This window comes from Antechinus flavipes, chromosome 1 (assembly GCF_016432865.1).
Source record: "Antechinus flavipes isolate AdamAnt ecotype Samford, QLD, Australia chromosome 1, AdamAnt_v2, whole genome shotgun sequence".
In the NCBI taxonomy this organism is placed as follows: Eukaryota; Metazoa; Chordata; class Mammalia; order Dasyuromorphia; family Dasyuridae; genus Antechinus; species Antechinus flavipes.
In genome coordinates, this window is record NC_067398.1 from 431,570,587 (window position 1) to 431,591,835 (window position 21,249).

Below are 21,249 nucleotides of genomic sequence, written 5' to 3' on the forward strand. Positions count from 1 at the left end.
CATTCTAATGGGGGAGAGAACAGCTGCATATAAGTATATATTTCATAAATATAATATGAATAAATACAAATGTAGAAAAAGTAGTTAGATACAAGGTAAATCAATCTAGGAGGAAGGACATTAGTGGTAAAGTGAATAAACCTTTGCTTCCTACAGAGCAAGGTTTTTAAAAAATTTTTCTCCTCATGACCCCTTTTTTCCCAAGAAATTTTTGTGACCCAGGAATGTAGATATATGAAATAAGTACACACAAACCAAACATTTATGATAATAAATCATAATTTAATGGCCTCAACATTCAGTTATGCAACCCCACAGTTTAAGAAGATTTGTCACAGAGGATGATGATTGAACTGCATCTGAAATGAAAAGGGGGATTCTATGAGGCAGAGGTTAAGGAAGGAGAGTTCATCGCAAACAAAATAACTAGTAGATAGAGTGATTTTAAAAATGCTATTCATAAATGATATTAGCACAAATATTCCAGTTGTACATAACAATTATAAATTGTTTCTTACTAATCAAAAATTTCTATACCATTTTACAAGTTTAAAAAACTTTCCCATAATAGTCTTATTTGATAGGTATAAAAGTCATCATTTCCATTTTATTAATCAGTAAACTAAGAGACAAAGAGTTTCAATGACTTTCCTACAATTATTCAGTTAATCTTGATAAAGATGGACTTGAGAATCCATCCTGTTTTCTAATCAGTTTATTTGCTTAAAAAAATATTTATTAAACATCTGCTGTGTGCCATACATATGGTAAATTAATATAAAAATGAAGCAGCAGTCTCTGCAATTTAAAACTTACCTTCTATGGGGGGGGGTGAACAACACATACTCAGAAATACTTTTTTTTAATTATGAAGTAAATGCAAAATAATTTTATAGAGACACTATTGCTCCTCCTATAGCTCAATGCTCCTCTCTCATTCTACAAAAGAAAGTGAGAAAAGTGACCTTGAAAGTGAAACCACAGTGGGAATCTCATAGTTCTATCATCATCTACTTAGCAGAATATGTGATGTTTTTGTATTTTTGCACTGCAAAACTTGATCTTTTAAACTACTAAATATTCCTCATACAGAGAAATCAGAGCCAAAAAGGCTCCTTCCCTTACCAATGATGACACAGCTGACAGGAATGTCACCAGGATTAGAATTTAGGCACTACTTAATCGACATGTGGTTTAAGAAGGCTCAGTCTGATTCTAATAGGGGACAGATGCCATCTTAGTCAGCATTCTCAAGTGAGAAGGAAAAGGAGAGACCTCAGTTCCCAAAGAAACACATTTTCTCTCTGAGGATAGAAATCATTTAGTAGAACAGAATGCCCTGTAGAGATAGAAAGGGGATTTTTTAAAAAATCCTATTTTCTAAAGAAGTTTTGTGAATTACTTGTTTCAGTGTTACAATTATAGGATGAGGGATGGAAGAATGTTCTATGTAGCAGCAGGGAACTGCGTAACACAGCTTCATAGTTTCAATTATAGAAAGAAAAGAATGAGCAAAATGAAAAAAAAAAAGGAACTTAAGCCTAAAAAAGTTATCAGGAGGTAGGAAGAGAAAATGGGCCTTGACATGTATACTTATTTTGTATTTAATTTATATTTTAATATATTTAACATGTATTGGTCATCCTGCCATCTAGGGGAGGGGGCCGGGAGAAGGAGGGGAAAAATTGGAACAAAAGGTTGGCAATATCTATGCTGCAAAATTACCTGTGCATATAACTTGTAAATAAAAAGCTATTAAAATTTTTTAAAAAAGAAACTGGGCCTTGAATAATTTGGAACATTTATAACTTAGATGAGAATTGACCAATAACTTTCTACCATTATTATTTATCTTCAAAGTCCAGCTCAGCATCTACTTTATGTAATAAATTTCCTTTATGATCCTTCCAGCTAAGACTGAATCCTTCCTCTTTGAATCTCTCAAAATATTCTTTTTAATCTATCCTAGACATATAATTTTATTATCTAATTTGTATTATATTTATCTACATATTTCCTCCAATTGTATTATAAGGAAGGATTGCATTTCATCTTTAAAGCTTCCAGTAGTCTCCTAAACATATTAGGTGCTTCATAAATGATTGTTGAGGTTAATTGAACTGAGATGAATTGGTTATTAAGGAGGGCACAGAAGAAAGAACAGTACAAAAGAAAAAGAGTTGAGTTCTGTATTACAGAACCTAAATTCAAATACTGGCTTTGCCTCTTATTATCTGTGTGACCCCAAACAAGTTATTAACCTCTCTTGACCCTAGATTCCTCATTTATAAAATGAGAAGATGAGAAGGCTTCTCAATTCCCTTATCTCTCATGAACTAGGAGCCTGTGATAGATGGCAAAATGATGTTTTAAAATTTGGTCAGGAAAAACAGTTCAAAAGAGAAATAAAGACTTGAATAGAAGCATACATTAAAAGTTTAAAATTTATTTTCTCATGAAAATGTCATTGAACCTTGGGAAAACAAGTATAATGTGAGTTGGGTTATTAAACTTAGATAAGACTTCCTGGGTAAGTATATAATGAAAACTAAGTCCATAGAGACTATGAAATACCCATATCTTAGTCTTATATAGATAGCTTCACTTTTCAAAATGTTGCCATAATAACCATATTCTTGGGTGCAACTCCAGGGATAAGCAACTCAATCATCTGTACCCAAGTAAAAAATCATAGCTCATCTTAACACTAAAGTGCATTGAAATGGTAAAAGATCTAACCCCATTTCAGTACATAGAGACTCTCATAATGAGGCTCCTAATATCAGATATCAAGTTTATTCTGACAAAATGAAGCAAGAATTAAGATACTTATCTGTAAACATTCAGATAAGTAATTGATTTCTCATGTAGCTAAGTAATGATAAATTTAATTTTGTGTTGATTACCAGGATAATCGCCCTGATTCTTCATTTTACTTTATTGATTGATACCATCTCACAGTATTTCACTCACTATCATATTAGGCCAAACTCCAAAGGAGCAGTGCAATCAATTTTTTTTTGTTTGTTTGTTTACTCTTTCTTGTAGATCTAAGAGTCAGGCAGAGAGTAAATATTGGTATTAGCGTTCAGTCTTTTTTCAATTATATCTGATCTTTTATGATACATTTGAGGTTTTCTTGGCAAAGAGCTGAAATGATTTGCCATTTCTTCCTTTAGATCTTTTTTTACATATAAGGAAACTGAAGCAAACAGGATTAAGTGATTTATCCATGGTCATAAAGCTATTAAGTGTTTGAGGCCAGATTTGAACTCAGAAAGATTAGTCTTCCTGAGACCAGGCTCAGCACTCTATTTAATCTGCCATCTACTTGCCCACAAATATTGGTAATTCCATTTAAAAGAGATAAAAATAACAAGCAATAACAAGCAAATATCTTTTTTACTTGCATATCTCTACTCCCATTTCTTCTCCTTAGGAATGTTCAATTTCCAGTTTTGAGAAGAAAATTTGTTTCCATCTCCTCAAAAATTTCCTCTCATCTTTTATGGCAATAGGAACAACTCCATTGTTTTTAACAAAATAAATTGAAGAAGCATCAATGACTAGTAAAATGTAAAGGAAGATGGCATTATTCACAAGCTTTAGCTGCTCTCAACAAACCTTTGAGAACTATCTCCAAGGAAAATTATGATCTACCTCAGCATAATTTGAGTCTTCTTAAATCATCTTCTCAACAGAAGAAATTAAAAAAAAAAACTCATCTACAAGACTTCACCAGTCCTCAATTTTAGTTGTTAACTACCTGCTTTTAAAAAGATTGTAGATACTACATAGGGAAATATGATAAACAAAAATAAATTATATTAATTAGAATCTGTCAGAATGAAGTTTAATTAAAGGGTTCTGAATTTGTTCCAGTCCCCACTTCTTGGCAGACATGACAGGGCTCACTATGAAAGTTCAAAAAGTATGTTACATCCAGTGTTTAATTATTCAGTTACATTGGAATTTCTTGAGACTGGATGGGGGTGTTTCATGTTATAGTTCCAAATGTGCACAAAGTGAGTCACTTTGCAATAGACATCGATATGCCACCTGCTGTGGCTTTAAATTGAGCCCCAGGTTTTCAATTAATTTCTTTTTTCTAGAAAAGGACATTTCAGTAGGTTTGCATCCTATTCTGTGAAACCGCCAAGGAACCGCCATGAAGTTTTGATCCATCAATCATGGTTTTTGGACACAAACTTGCAGAGGATGGATGGTGAAGATTTGTGCTTCAGATTGATGGGTTGTGATTGACTATTAGCAACATGAAATAGGCAAAATAGGGAAATCAAGTGGTGAATCCAGAGGCCAAAAGACATAAGTTAAATATAACCAAACTTTCACATGTTGTAACTGTGTCTTCATGAGGAAATCATTTAACCTTTATGAATTTTCTTAACCATAAAGCAGTGGTGATTGTTGTTCAGTCGTATCCAACTCTTTGTGACCCTATCTTGGATTTTCTTAGCAAAAAATGCTGGAAATGATTTGTCATTTCCTTCTAAAAATCATTTGATAAATGAGGAAGCTGAAACAAACAGGGTTAAATGACTCACCCAGGATCACCAAACAGTAAATTTCTGATGTAAGATCAGAACTTAGGAAGAGCAATCTTCCTGACTCCAGGACTGATACTCTATCCACTGCATCATCTAGCTGCCTATTGCAATATCTGCCTTACAATATTATTGAGATAATGTATATGCAGTACTTTGCAAACTTCAGAACACTATATCTATAAATATAACGTAATCTTAAGATTAATTCTACCACGGAAGACTTTTTGTTAGGCTTTCTGCCATTGGCATTTGAAAATTACATTTTTTTAAAAAATGGTATTTATTGGTTTTTTTTTTTCCTTATTTCACATATGGTATTTAATCAGAGCCACATTTTTACTGAAGGGGAGCATGAAGTAATAGAGAACAGCCTAGAAGTTAAGAGGACCTGGGTTTAAGTCTTATCTTTTTCTGATACTGACTACGTGACGCATAATTCATTTAACCTCTCAGTGTGCTCAGCAACTCCTTTAATACTATAGATCTGACAACAGCAATAAAAATGAAAAGAACAACAGAATAATCAGAACAATCAAAATCAAATGATGGCAAGTTAAATAATTAAATTTGGTGCAAAAGAAGACACATAAGGTGACATTTTGTCTTTCTCCATTGTGAATGTGTAACAATGCATTTTTTCAATATTTTTGATGGGTTTTACTGAATTTTTTCTTCCTCTTTTTTATTGATTGTTATGAGGAAGGTGGTAAAAAGAGGGATACAATGGGAAATAAAGGAGATTATAAAAAGAAAAAAATCAATAAATACCTACTTTTTAAAAAGACTATAAATCTGAGAAGGTGCTAGTCTGCATCTGGGAAAGAGACTTCACTCCTCTGAGTGAAATGCTCAATTTCACTGACTTGTATTACAAAGTTCACTAAATTAAATAGATATATACTAACATTCTAAATGCATTTGAACATCATTTTGCCACAAACACACTCATAGAAAAGTAACAAATGGTTTAATGTTCCAGGATTTCAGGCATTAGAAGTCAATGAAATGTAGTGACCAACTGGTACAGGCATACTCCAAAAATGATAGCAGCTTGTTTTTATCATAATACAAATAAGTTAAAAGTTTCTGCCCTCTTCTGAATCTGACACTTAAGACTTTTTATTTATGGAAGGTTCCAAATTCCTGGTACACAGGACAACATACCTCCGTTTCTTCTTACAGTGCTAGCTGAAGGTTAAGACTAATTATAACCTTGACTTCATTTTCTATACTAAATCAAAGGTGTTAATGTCTTTGAAATTCCGACCAGAGCAGCAGCAGCCCTCAGCTTCCCCTTGGGTGTCCTTTCAAATACACAGTTGCATTTTCCTCTTCAGGGTCAGGGTATTGCTGACAAAAGAGATAAGTATTCAAACATGTTGTATTTCTCTCCTTGATCCAGAAAACAGATTGGAAATCTCTAGTGGCCAGGCTTTCCTGACAAGTTTCCTGTGCCTCTTACTTTTTGCTGGCTCCATAAATTGAAGACACATTATTTCATCTCTACTCTCCACTCCCCAACATAATTTCCAGTACTAAAGCAATGTTATATCTAAGTAGAGACACGACCCACACATTACATTTTGTAAGAATATTTTATCAAGGAAATGACATATGCATACTGTACTTTGATTTATTCAGTACTTTTCCTGAATTCATTTCAAGAACATGAAAAAAGAATGCCTGTAAACTCCTATTCTCCTATGACTTTGGGGGGTAAGAAACCTCAAATCTGTTCTGCTGATAAAAAAACAGAGAGATTTAAGGAAAAAGAAAACAAAAGGATTTATGATTGTTTTGATCTATGATCCAAGTGTTTCCAGAACATAATCAAACTAATGGGGTTTTTGTCTGCAGAATCGTATTCTTTTTTTAAATCTAAGATAAAATTACAAACTCTAACAAAGTTCTTTTTAAAAAATTAATAATGACTTTTTATTTTCAAAATACATGCAAAAAATGGTTTTAAACATTCATCTTTGCAAAAATGTTTATAGTAGCACTTTTTGTAGTGGTAAGGAACTAGGAACTGAGTGGATGCCCATCAGTTGGGGAATAAGGTATGAGCTATGAATCTAATGAAATAATATTGCTCTATAAGAAATAATCAGTAGGATGATTTCAGAAAGGCCTGGAGAAATTTACATGAACTGATGCTAAGTGAATTAAGTAGAATCAAGAGAACATTGTATACAACAAGATTATGTGATGATCAACTCTGATGGGCTTGGCTTTTTTCAATAATGAGGTGATTCAAGACAATCCACATTTATGGAAGAGATATCTATGTGGAAAAAAAATCACAAATCTTTGAAGCAAGTATGAATCACCAAAGGAGAGATTTGACCTCAGGTGCCTTCACTTCCAATCTGCTGCATCAAGGTTAACATACTGATTGTCATTTGATTTTTGTTGTCATCATCATTACTGTTGCTTGCTTTTGTTTTATAAGCAGAGGGTTTAAACACAAATTCCTTTTGCATTGATATCTCAGTAGACACTAGGAAAACTAGGAAAAATAATTAAATATAAACTGAAAATTTGTTCAGGAAATGAATTAATTCATTTTTATGTGGACTTGATTATCTTATGATATTTAAAGCAATAGTGTAATGCTAAGAACACTGGTTCTTGGTATCAGGAACCTTGGCTTTTAATTTGGGGTCTGTTACTTCCAACTTTTGTGCTATTAAGTAAATCCCTTCATCTCTGAGTCTCATTTCTTCTTCATCTATAAGGAAGAAGAGTAATACTATCTTTCCTACTTACTCCATGGGGTAATTGTGAAGAGACTGTGAAGTACTGTATAGGAGATGAAAATATAAGTCATCATTACTGCAAGCATTCAATATACTATTTGATCAAATGTCCAACTGGATAAGAATTAAAATATTTTTAAAATAACATATGGGAGGGGAGAGAGAAGTTAAAAGCCAAACACACACAGGGAGCTTTTCTATATTATGAGAATATTTAAAACTCTTCAAAAATAGAAAGAACCATTGAGGATTGGGATAGAGTAGGATCAAAAATTATGGTTCTTTTGCTGAAACAATAACTGATAGTCACGTGGTGGTTATAAAACTACTTGTTATTAATGTTATTGACTAGATAAGGATTAGGCTAGATGATCAAATTGGAAGGCACTTCAGAGGTCATGTAGTCTAAGGAGAGTGGTAGAAATAAGGATAGGAATAAGGATAGGGATAAGAATGAGGAGCATTATAAATTGTAGTGAAAAGGTATCTAGAGTCCTTCCTGGATAAGGACCATAATGCAGGCCAAGAAAGGAGTGACACTACCTTTTCTCACATACTTGGAAACACTGAAAACTTCTAAAACTCCATGACTGGCTCTGAAAATAGGAAAGCAAAAAAATCCTGAAATTTGAGATAGTGCCATTAGCCCCCATACACACACAGCAGGAACAGAACCTAACTTTAAAAGAAAACTTAAAATCAAGAAATGGGTGGGAAAATGAGCACGCATCAACAACAAAACATGACCACAAAAAACTATAACAGGGAACACAAACTCAGAAGAAAATGAAGTAAAAACAGTTACAAGAAAAGCTACAAAGAAAAAAGTGAACTGGACACAAATCCAATAAGAACACTTGAAAGAGGTAAAATTTATTTTGAAAATCAAATAAGAAGACTTCCGGTTAAGATGGCGGAGAGGAGGCTCACAGTTGCATAAGCTCCGCGCTTTCTCTCACTATCCACTTCATTACAAGCCTCTGAATCAATGCTTGACTGAAAAAAACCCACAAATAGTTACCAAGAGAAGCCATCCTTGAGATCCGCCAAGAAAGGTCTGTCTTTACTGGAGGGCTGGGGCGGTTTTAGATCGGGCGCAGGCGGCGGGCAGCGGCAGTGAGAGCACGGGAGCAGACTGGAGAGGGGGTGGAGAGTGATCGTAGCTGTTTCTGCGGGGAGAGCTTCGCTACAGGTTTGGATACTTTCCTCCGGCAGCAAGTCAACAGCCCAGCAGAGAAGCTAAAAACACCGGGGCTGAAGAACACAACCGCAAACAGCTGGAGTCTCTCAGGACCTGGCCGCCCCCCCCCTTTCCCCCCTCAGTGACTCAGCACGCTTTGGGATCTCAGAGCGCAGGCGCAGCACAGTCCTGCTAGTGCCTCACTGCTGCCCCCTGCAGTCTGTAGAGGAAGCTCGATAACACACCCAGCCCCCCCCCCAAAGAAAGACTCCAGTTTTTTCTGTTTTTCTTTGGTAGTTTGTCTCTGATTAATAGACAGAATGAGCAAGAAGCTGAAGAGGACTTTAACCCTTGACAGCTTCTACACAGATAGAGAGCAGACTCTAAATCCTGAGGAGACTAAAAACAGGCAGTCCCCAGGTGATTTCCCAAAGGAGGAGATCGTCTGTTCCTCAGCACAGATGAACCTCATAGAAGTGATTAAAAAGGCTCTCACAAGGGAGCTAGAAGAAAAATGGGAAAAGAGCCTGGAGAAGTCAGTTAAAGAGAGAGTGGATAAAGAAGTAAAATCCTTGAAAAATAGGATTAGTGAACTGGAAACAGAAAACAGCTCTCTAAAAAACAAAATTGGCGAAATGGAAAAAAATTCCACAGAACAAAAGAACTCAATTGGACAATTAGAGAAAGATTTTAAAAAAGTGAGTGAAGAGAATACTTCACTGAAAATCAGAATTGAACAAGTGGAATTGAATGACTCGAGGAGACAAGAAGAATCAGTCAAGCAAATCCAAAAAAATCAAACAATGGAGAAAAATGTGAAATACCTTCTGGGGAAGACAACAGACCTGGAAAACAGATCCAGGAGAGACAATCTGAGAATCATTGGACTCCCAGAAAAACATGATGAAAAAAAGAGCCTGGACACTGTCTTCCAGGAAATTATCAAAGAGAACTGCCCAGAAGTCATAGGAACAGAGGAAAAAATAAACATTGAAAGGATTCATCGATCACCCACTGAAAGGGATCCTAAAATCAAAACACCAAGGAATATAGTGGCCAAATGCCAGAACCCTCAGATGAAAGAAAAAATATTGCAAGCGGCTAGAAAAACCCAATTCAAGTATCAAGGAGCCACAATAAGGATCACCCAGGATCTGGCAGCATCCACATTAAAAGATCGAAGGGCCTGGAATATGATATTCCGAAAGGCTAAGGAACTTGGTATGCAACCAAAAATAACTTACCCAGCGAGAATGAGCATCTTTTTCCAGGGAAGAAGATGGACATTCAACGAAGTAAGCGAATTTCATCTATTTCTGATGAAAAAACCAGAACTTAACAAAAAGTTTGATCTACAAATATAGAACTCAAGAGAAATCTAAAAAGGTAAAGATTAATCTTGGGAACTATATTTTGACTATATAGATGTATAAAGAATACATGTATACCTTGTTCTAGAAATTGATGTGGAAAGGACATTGTATCAGAAAAAGGGTAAAGTGGGGGTAGTACATCTCATGAAGAGGCATAGGAAACCTATTATATCTGAGAGAAAGAATGGAGGGGGATGAATATAGTGGGTATCTTACTGCCTTCAGAATTGGCTTTAAGTGAAAAATCTTAAGACATATTCAATCTATGGTGAAACTTCTCCCATCTCATTGAAAAAGTGAGAAGGGAAAAGTGGAAAGGGAAGGAATAAGCTAAGCGGAAGGGAATACGGGAACTGGGAGGGAAAGGGGTAAGATAGGGGGAGGAACTCTAAGGCGGGGGGAGGGACACTAAAAAGGGAGGGCTGTGAGAAGCAAGGGTGCTCACAAGCTTAATACTTGGAAGGGGGGAAAGGGGAAAGAAGGGAGGAAAGCATAAATCGGGGTTTACAAGATGGCAAGTAATACAGAATTGGTCATTCTAACCATAAACGTGAACGGGGTAAACTCCCCCATAAAGAGGAAGCAGTTAGCAGAATGGATTAAAAGCCAGAATCCTACAATATGTTGTTTACAGGAAACACACCTGAAGCGGGAAGATACATGCAGGTTAAAGGTAAAAGGTTGGAGCAAAATCTACTATGCTTCAGGTGAAGTCAAAAAAGCAGGGGTAGCCATCCTGATCTCAGATCAAGCTAAAGCAAAAATTGACCTAATTAAAAGAGATAAGGAAGGACACTATATCTTGCTAAAGGGTAGCATGGATAATGAAGCACTATCTATATTAAACATATATGCACCAAGTGGGGTAGCATCTAAATTCTTAAAAGAGAAACTAAGAGAGCTGCAAGAAGAAATAGACAGTAAAACTATAATAGTGGGAGATCTTAACCTTGCACTCTCAGAATTAGATAAATCAAACCAGAAAATAAATAAGAAAGAAGTCAAAGAGGTAAACAGAATACTAGAAAAGCTAGATATGATAGATCTCTGGAGAAAATGTAATGGAGACAGAAAGGAATACACTTTCTTTTCAGCAGTTCATGGAACCTATACAAAAATTGACCATATATTAGGACATAAAAACCTCAAACTCAAATGTAGTAAGGCAGAAATAGTAAATGCATCCTTTTCAGACCACGATGCAATGAAAATTACATTCAACAAAAAAGCAGGGGAAGTAGACCAAAAAATAATTGGAAACTAAATAATCTCATACTAAAGAATGATTGGGTAAAACAGCAAATCATAGACATAATTAATAACTTCACCCAAGAAAACGATAATAATGAGACATCATACCAAAATGTATGGGATGCAGCCAAAGCGGTAATAAGGGGAAATTTCATATCTCTAGAGGCCTATTTGTATAAAATAGAGAAAGAGAAGGTCAATGAATTGGGTTTGCAATTAAAAATGCTAGAAAAGGAACAAATTAAAAACCCCCAGTCAAACACTAAACTTGAAATTCTAAAAGTAAAAGATGAGATCAATAAAATTGAAAGTAAAAAAACTATTGAATTGATTAATAAAACTAAGAGTTGGTTTTATGAAAAAACCAACAAAATAGACAAACCCTTAGTAAATCTGATTAAAAAAAGGAAAGAGGAAAATCAAATTGTTAGTCTTAAAAATGAAAAGGGAGAACTCACCACTAACGAAGAGGAAATTAGAGCAATAATTAGGAGTTACTTTGCCCAACTTTATGCCAATAAATTCGACAACTTAAATGAAATAGAAAAATACCTCCAAAAATACAGCTTGCCCAAACTAACAGAGGAAGAAGTAAATATCCTAAACAGTCCCATCTCAGAAAAAGAAATAGAACAAACTATCAATCAACTCCCTAAGAAAAAATCCCCAGGACCAGATGGATTTACATGTGAATTCTACCAAACATTTAAAGAACAATTAACTCCAATGTTATATAAACTATTTGAAAAAATAGGGATTGAAGGAGTCCTACCAAACTCCTTTTATGACACAGATATGGTACTGATACCTAAACCAGGTAGGCTGAAAACAGAGAAAGAAAATTATAGACCAATCTCCCTAATGAATATTGATGCTAAAATCTTAAATAAAATATTAGCAAAAAGATTACAGAAAATTGTCACCAGGATAATACACTATGACCAAGTAGGATTTATACCAGGAATGCAGGGCTGGTTCAATATTAGGAAAACTATTAGCATAATTGACTATATCAATAACCAAACAAACAAAAACCACATGATCATCTCAATAGATGCAGAAAAAGCATTTGATAAAATCCAACATCCATTCCTAATAAAAACACTTGAGAGCATAGGAATAAATGGACTTTTCCTTAAAATAGTCAGGAGCATATATTTAAAACCATCAGTAAGCATCATATGCAATGGGGAAAAACTGGAACCTTTCCCAGTAAGATCTGGAGTGAAGCAAGGTTGCCCACTATCACCATTATTATTTAATATCGTATTAGAAACACTAGCCTCGGCAATAAGAGTCGAGAAAGATATAAAAGGAATTAGAGTAGGCAATGAGGAAACCAAACTATCACTCTTTGCAGATGATATGATGGTATACCTAGAGAACCCCAGAGATTCTACCAAAAAGCTATTGGAAATAATTCATAATTTTAGCAAAGTAGCTGGCTACAAAATAAATCCCCATAAATCCTCAGCATTTTTATACATCACCAACAAAACCCAACAGCAAGAGATACAAAGAGAAATTCCATTCAGAATAACTGTTGATACCATAAAATATTTGGGAATCTATCTACCAAAGGAAAGTCAGGAATTATATGAGCAAAATTATAAAAAAGTCTCCACACAAATAAAGTCAGACTTAAATAATTGGAAAAATATTAAGTGCTCTTGGATCGGCCGAGCGAACATAATAAAGATGACAATACTCCCTAAACTAATCTATTTATTTAGTGCTATACCAATCAGACTTCCAAGAAAATATTTTATTGATCTAGAAAAAATAACAACAAAATTCATATGGAACAATAAAAAGTCGAGAATCTCAAGGGAATTAATGAAAAAAAAAATCAAATGAAGGTGGCCTAGCTGTACCTGATCTAAAATTATATTATAAAGCAGCAGTCACCAAAACCATTTGGTATTGGCTAAGAAATAGATTAGTGGATCAGTGGAAAAGGCTAGGCTCACAAGACAGAATAGTCAATTATAGCAATCTAGTGTTTGACAAACCCAAAGCCCCTAACTTCTGGGAAAAGAATTCATTATTTGATAAAAACTGCTGGGATAATTGGAAATTAGTATGGCAGAAATTAGGCATGGACCCACACTTAACACCATATACCAAGATAAGATCAAAATGGGTCTATGACCTAGGCATAAAGAACGAGATTATAAATAAATTAGAGGAACATAGAATAGTTTATCTCTCAGACTTGTGGAGGAGAAAGAAATTTGTGACCAAAGATGAACTAGAGACCATTACTGATCACAGAATAGAAAATTTCGATTACATCAAATTAAAAAGCCTTTGTACAAATAAAACTAATGCAAACAAGATTAGAAGGGAAGCAACAAACTGGGAAAACATTTTCACAGTTAAAGGTTCTGATAAAGGCCTCATTTCCAAAATATATAGAGAACTGACTCAAATTTATAAGAAATCAAGCCATTCTCCAATTGATAAATGGTCAAAGGATATGAACAGACAATTTTCAGAGGATGAGATTGAAACTATTACCACTCATATGAAAGAGTGTTCCAAATCATTATTGATCAGAGAAATGCAAATTAAGACAACTCTGAGATACCACTACACACCTGTCAGATTGGCTAAGATGACAGGAAAAAATAATGATGAATGTTGGAGGGGATGCGGGAAAACTGGGACACTAATGCATTGTTGGTGGAGTTGTGAACGAATCCAACCATTCTGGAGAGCAATCTGGAATTATGCCCAAAAAATTATCAAAATGTGCATATCCTTTGATCCAGCAGTGTTTCTATTGGGCTTATATCCCAAAGAAATACTAAAGAAGGGAAAGGGACCTGTATGTGCCAAAATGTTTGTAGCAGCCCTGTTTGTAGTGGCTAGAAACTGGAAAATGAATGGATGCCCATCAATTGGAGAATGGCTGGGTAAATTGTGGTATATGAATGTTATGGAATATTATTGTTCTGTAAGAAATGACCAGCAGGATGAATACAGAGAGGCTTGGAGAGACCTACATGAACTGATGCTAAGTGAAATGAGCAGAACCAGGAGATCATTATACACTTCGACAACGATATTGTATGAGGACATATTTTGATGGAAGTGGATTTCTTTGACAAAGAGACCTGAGTTTCAATTGATAAATGACGGACAAAAGCAGCTACACCCAAAGAAAGAACACTGGGAAACGAATGTGAACTATCTGCATTTTTGTTTTTCTTCCCGGATTATTTATACCTTCTGAATCCAATTCTCCCTACACAACAAGAGAACTGTTCGGTTCTGCAAACATATATTGTATCTAGGATATACTGCAACATATCCAACATATAAAGGACTGCTTGCCATCTAGGGGAGGGGGTGGAGGGAGGGAGGGGAAAAAAAAAATCGGAACAGAAATGAGTGTCAATATAATGTAATTATTAAATAAAAAATTTAAAAAAAAATCAAATAAGAATGATAGAGTAAAAATTAGGTAAAGAAATGAGCACTAAGGAAGATAATTATAAAAAGACAACACCTTATCTTGATCTTTTAAAAGACACAAAAATACTAAAGGAAATAACACCTTAAAAACAAAATTGGCTAAATGAAAAAGAGGTATAATATCATTAATGAAAATGACTCTTTTAATAGCAAAATTGTCCAAATGGAAAAAGAAGTACAAAAATTCACCAAAGAAAGTAATTCCTTAAAAATTAGACTTGGGCAAATAGAAGATAATGAGTCCATGACACATCAAGAAGCAACAAAAGAAAGTTAAAAGAATGAAAATAATAGAAGAAAGTGTGAAATATCTCACTGGAAAAATAATCATTATGAAAAATAAATCAAGGAAAGGTAATTTAAAAATTATTAGCCTAGCTGAAAGCCATGATAAAATAAAACTTTGACATCATATTTCAAGAAATTATCAAGGAAAACTGCCCTGACATCTTATAACCAGAATGTAAAATAGAAATTGAAGAATTCACTGATTAACAGCTGTAAGAATCCCAAAACAAAAACTCCGCGAATATTATAGCCAAATTCTAGACCTCCTGGGTTAAAAAGAAGATACTTCATTCAGCTAGTTAGAAAGAAACCATTAAAATATCAAGGAGCTATAGTGAGGATAACACAAGAATTAACAGTTGCCATGTTAAAAGAAATGTAGGAAACACAGAAATATTAAATGTATCCTTTGCAGACCAAAATGGCATAAAAATTACAGTCAGTAAAGGACTACAGAAGCATAGATTAAAACATTAATTGGAATCAAATTAATCTAATCCTTTAAAAAATAGGTGTCAAAAACAAATTCTAGAAACATCTTTAATTTTACTAAGAGAATGACAACAATTAGGCAACTTAACAAAATTTGTGGGATGCAGCTAAAGCTAAAATATGTATCTATAAATACATATTGATCAAAAAAAAGATCAAGGAATTGAATATGGTACTAAAAAGAAAACAATAAAGAACAGATTAAAAATATTCAATTCAACACCAAATGGGAAATCTTTAAAATCAAAGGAGAAATTAAAAAATTGAAAGAAAAAAATACACGTTGGATTAAGAAATAAAACTAGGACCCATTTTTATGAAAAAAAAAACCCACAATAAAATAGATAAACAATTGCTTAATTTGATTTAAAAAAAAATGTTACCAGTAACAAAATTGAAAAAGTGAATGCATCATGAAAAAGAAAAAATTAAAGCAATCATTAGGAAGTATTTTTTCCAATAAATCTGATAATCTAAATGAAATGGATGAATATTTACATGACTATTAACTGCTTAGATTCACATAAGAAGAAATGGAATATTTAAAACAATTATATTTTAGGAAAATAAATTGAACAAGCCATTAATGAACTAAGAAAAAAATCCCTTAGACCAAATAGATTTACAAGTGAATCTACTAAACATTTAAGGAACAATTAATCCCAAGGCTACATAAACTATTGGAAAAAATAACTAAAGTAGTCCTACCAAATTCTTTTTATGACACAAATACCATTTTGATACTTAAACTAGAGAAAGCAAAAACAGAATAAGAAAATCATTAACCAATTTCTTAAATAAGTATGGATGCAAAAAAATTAAATAAAATACTAACAAGGAGATTACAGTAATATATCACACATATCATAGGTGTGACAAGATAGCATTTATACCAGGAATGGAGGACTGGTTCAAAATGGGAAAGTTATCAGCATAACTGACCATGTCAATAACAAAAACAACAAAAATCATAAGATTATATCAATAGGTGTAGAAAATCTTTTTCTAAGACATATAAAATAATGTAGAACAAAATGAATAGAACTCAGAGGAAAATGTACACACAATTGTGTATAGCACAGTGTAAATGTGTACAGCATCATTATGAAGAAAAACATCTTTGGAAGCTATTTCAATGCAATGACTAACCAGGATTCTAAAGAATTGATAATAAAGCATGCTACCCCACCTTCTGACAGAAAGGTGATGAATTCAGAGTTCTAAATGAGAACTATATTTTTGGACATGACCTGTGTAAAAAATGTGTTTTTCATAATTTCATAATTCATAATTGTGTATATTTGCTATAGGCATAATGCTTTTTCTTTTCTTTTCTTTTAAATTAGAACAGAGGATGAGGTTGACAGAAAGAATGGAAAAAAATGATGGGATTGCCAGAAAAAGAAAAAAGAGAAAGAAAAGAAGAAACTTGAAGCATTTTCATGCACAAAAGAGATGGTCAGAAAAAAATATATAGAAAAATATGGTAAATTTGAATATTACATTTTGTATTTTTAATGCACTTAAAAGAAAACTAAGCTCCACATACTAGAATTTATGGTTTCATACATAATCCTGTTTTTCTATTCTATTCTGTATGTGGAAATTCTTATTTTATTTGGTGTTGAAGTTTAACTTAATGAAATTTGCATTAAATTTAATTTTATTTATCAGAATTTTAAACATTAAATTGTTTAAATATTGAAATTCAAGGTGCAATATATTGGTAATATATTGAATTCAGCATATACTATTAAAATCCAATAAAACTACAGAGGAAAAATATTATGTAGCCTCTAACAAAGATCTGGGCAAAGAAATAGATAGTTAAAAGATGATTTTTCCTTTAAAGTTTCCTATTATTTCTTCCTTGTGAGGGTACAGAGAGTAGGCATGAACAAACATGCATGTGTCTGCATGTGCTTTTCCATTTTCTGCTTGACCTACATTTTGTGGAAATCATTCCTATTACATAGCTCTTTGGCCTTTCTCCATCCTCCTGACACCTTTTTAGTTAGCCCTTTACGTGTTTTTAGGTGGGTAAAGTAATAGCAGCATTATTGAGTCAATGTATGGCTGTCTTATGAAATTCATTTATGATAATACAATTTTTATATTCTTCCTTTTCAATTCTATTTCTAACAAAAAGCCACAAGCAGCTTATGTGAATTCTGAATAAAAGGGGAAAACGTGAATGATCATGACAGGGGTGAATCCTGAAACTATCCAACTATACAAATAAGATTTAATATTACTGATAGAGGATACTTATTGAATTGCTAACTTCCCTCTAGCAGTATTATTTTTTATATGGATGTGACAAGCCAATGAAGAAAAGCTGAAGGCATTCCCTTAGCATCCTCTCAATTTCCTCCAGTGGCTTCTTTGCATGTTGATGGATAGAGAATATTTACATTTAAATGTAAGCACCTGGAATTATATTGGCTACTAAATTCAAATTGATTAGAATGGGAAAGTAAATTTTCATCAAAATATATTATATCATTTGTTTAAATTTTATAATATTTGAAATTGATAATATATAGAGCACATGATTTGTTAGGTAAATTCAACTATAACAAGGAGATCAGTATTAGACTATGTTACTATTGTTATATATATATATATTTTAATTTTTAAATGCCTTTCTTAGCACTGATTTTAGATTAAAATTTGTTATCTCTGTAGATTTAACTTAAGCATTAATTCCTTTTTTTGTCATGGCACTTTAATATCCATCTTGGTTTTGATTATTTTAAGACTTTAGTTTTTCATCTAATCCTTGTCACTGGCAGTGATTCCAATGATGGAAAAAAGAGTAAAGTAGGAAACAAATTAAAAGCCTTCTCTAGCCATGAAACTGAATCCAAATGTGGCAGAAGGTTTGAGGTTGTTCCTCTAAGTTCTGTAGTTTTGAGTTCCAGATCATGGAAATGATATTGTTTCTATGTTATTTAATGTCTTTTTCTCAGACTATGTCAACACAAGTCAGGTGTTTTTTAATTATACCATATTGTTTGACCTCAAACACTCCTGTTTGCTTTCATGCCACAACAGTGACCTTGCTCATCAGCATTGAAAATGAAGTTTACTATGTACATTCTACCATAAAAATATGTAAATAAGCAGTGTGTTTGCATTAGTGACAACACTGCATAGGTCACATTCTCTCTATAAATATTTTCTGATTGCATTTTATAAAGCAAGTAGGTTTCCCTAACTAGTAAAATATTCTTCCTGCATTTTGGCCAAGAGGTAGAGGTAGAGATCCACAAGCATGGGATAAGAGATACTGTTTTTTTTAGTAACGGTGTAGATTTATTTTTAACTATTTTTTAGTTATATAAAAGGGGTTTTTAGATGGGAAGAGAAGGCTCTGGAAAGTGAGAAATGTTAAAAGGTATGATTAATAAAAATTTTTTTTCCAAAAAAAGTGGTTATTCAAGACAAGAATCATGCTTTTTTATACTCAAGGCCTTTAACTAAGCAGGTAATCTTATCTTTCTTTTCAATGGAAAGTACAAGAAGAAACCAACCTTGGGATCCTATTCTATTTTCCTTCCTTTTTCTATCAAATTTTCCCTTCCAATCTTTGACCATGTTCCAAAGATGATTAGGGAATTTCTGTTCCTTTAAAAAAAAAATGTTCTTGGACTAGGTGAAAGAAGAGATTCTGTGTCTCAATTACTTCAATTCCTAGCCAGAAACCATGAGGGTCTGCCCCTCCCAAATGTATTTACTTAGATTTTTTTTTTTTTTTGACTAGATGAAAGAGGAAATACTTTATCTCGGTTGCTATCTAGCTTTAATAACTGAATGTATGCAGTCTCAGTCAAACTGAAACCTAATGAAGACCCTACCTTAAAAAGACCAAGGTCTCCCATTGCATCCATCTCCCCTCTTCCTGATCTATATCTGGGCAGGAGCCAGATATCTCTGAAGGGGAAAATAAGGCAGGTGACCTTGCACAGCCCTCCCTCATTTAAATCCAATTCACTTGTATGTCATGGCAGCACCTTCCTGATGTTATGGTACTCTTTGAGAACTAAGGACAAACATCAACAACAATAACAATTATGATTTGTTAATCATAATATCAGCATCTCAGGATGAGAAGACTGGGGGTCAATGTGATTGACCAAAGTGCTCCTTGGAAGCTACATTTTTTGAAATATGAATAATAAAAGCAACCCATATTTATGTTGCTCTTTGTAATTTGTTTCCCTAACGCAAACTGCTCTGTGTGGTGGGCAGTGGAAGCATTATTATGCTATAATAGAGATAAGGAAACTGAATTCAGGTGACTTCTTCATGAATACCTCATTAATAAGTGGCCAGAACCAGGACTTAAGACTAGGTATTCATTCTCCAGTTTCAGTGTTCTTCCATTACATATGTAAAACTTTCAAGTAAATCACACAGATTGAAGACACAGAAGATTGTTGTATGAAAATTTATTTTTATGCTATATTTATGAAGTACCTGTTTTAATAGGGCACTGATAGAGAATGTCTTGACCTTGACAAGACATGCAGGAATGATTTTGCAATGTGAATAATCATACAAGAAGTTATCTTCTTTGAACTAGACTTTCAGAGAAGAAAAGAATTTGCTCTTTGAAAGGAATCTCAAGGGCCATCCAATCAAATCAGACATTAAAGAAATGTTTCCAATGATCATACTAAAAACCAAACAATATTTGTGTCACTAACAAATAAAATGAAAATATCCACAAAATAAGAGTAATACAGAATTGAGAAGAGCCATAGAAATCAATTAGCCCAAAAGACTAAAGAATGACTTTTATGACATACCCCAAAAGTAATCATGTGGCTTTTGATTGAAATCCTCCAGCTAGATGGAGCCATTATCCCCTAAGGCTGATCATTTCATTTTTCAAAAAGTCCAACTATCCTAGAGTTTTTACTTAAACGAAGGCCAAGAAAAATGTACTGAAGAAGAAACAAAGTATTTTTGTAAAATACTGGTTCTTAACCTTTACATAAAGAAATTCTGAAGAGTTTGTATCAAAACATTCTCAATTAAAATAGTTATCTCCTATGCTTCAAATTGTTTTAAGAAAAAATGACTGCTTTTGATTTATTAATATGTTTCTAGAGACTAGTGACTCAGTAGCTAATTACCTAATATATATCTAATATGTGTTTATATTTAATAGATAAAATGTGTGTATAAATACATATTTCTCCCTTTTATATGTAACATATATTGCATATATGCATGTAAGAGTTAGATCATTTATTAAAATGATAACAATAATTGCAAGAAAACAAAGTTTTGTACTATATAGTCAGTCATAGACATTTTAAAACTTAAGTTGCTTTTATTAACCAGGTGTTGGAGAAAAGATATCAAATTACTATTTAATTTAAAGTTATCATTTTGGGAATGAGAAGTAGTTCAAGTCTTTTCACAGTGGAGCATTTCTGTTTTGTTTTAATGGGCATGAACTACTCTCCTGAAGCCATTTGCCTTTATGGTTTCTTTGAAAGAACAGTTTGATTTTCCCAATTAGATCTGGGCTAAAGCTCTAGTACATGAAAATGGAAAAAAGAAAATACCTTTTCCTGGCCACAGAGGTACAAAGGGATTCTTTTCTGAATTCTTCCGAATATATTTTATAACTTCACCTTGAATATTCATAGAATCAGACAATGAGTCAGAGGATATTAGCTTGTAAGTAAAATGAGTTTTCAAAATGATGATAATTATATAGTAATATAATAGAAAGAAATCATGGACTGGTGAAAAGCAACAGTTAGGGGATGGATAGCCAGAGTGCTTCCCTGTTACCTTCAAGATTTTGGGAAAAATTGAGAAAATTCTCCAACATGCTA

The 21,249-nt window shown here is 33.4% G+C and overlaps 1 long non-coding RNA gene across 1 annotated transcript in view; it reads right to left on the reverse strand.

Moving 5' to 3' along the window:
• Nucleotides 1-282: 282 nt before the first annotated feature.
• LOC127543704 (uncharacterized) overlaps nt 283-21,249 on the reverse strand; it is an 84,205-nt gene continuing 63,238 nt past the window's right edge. Inside the window, exon 3 of the long non-coding RNA XR_007949281.1 lies at nt 283-359. This is a non-coding gene — a long non-coding RNA (uncharacterized LOC127543704). The remainder of the gene's footprint in view (nt 360-21,249) is intronic.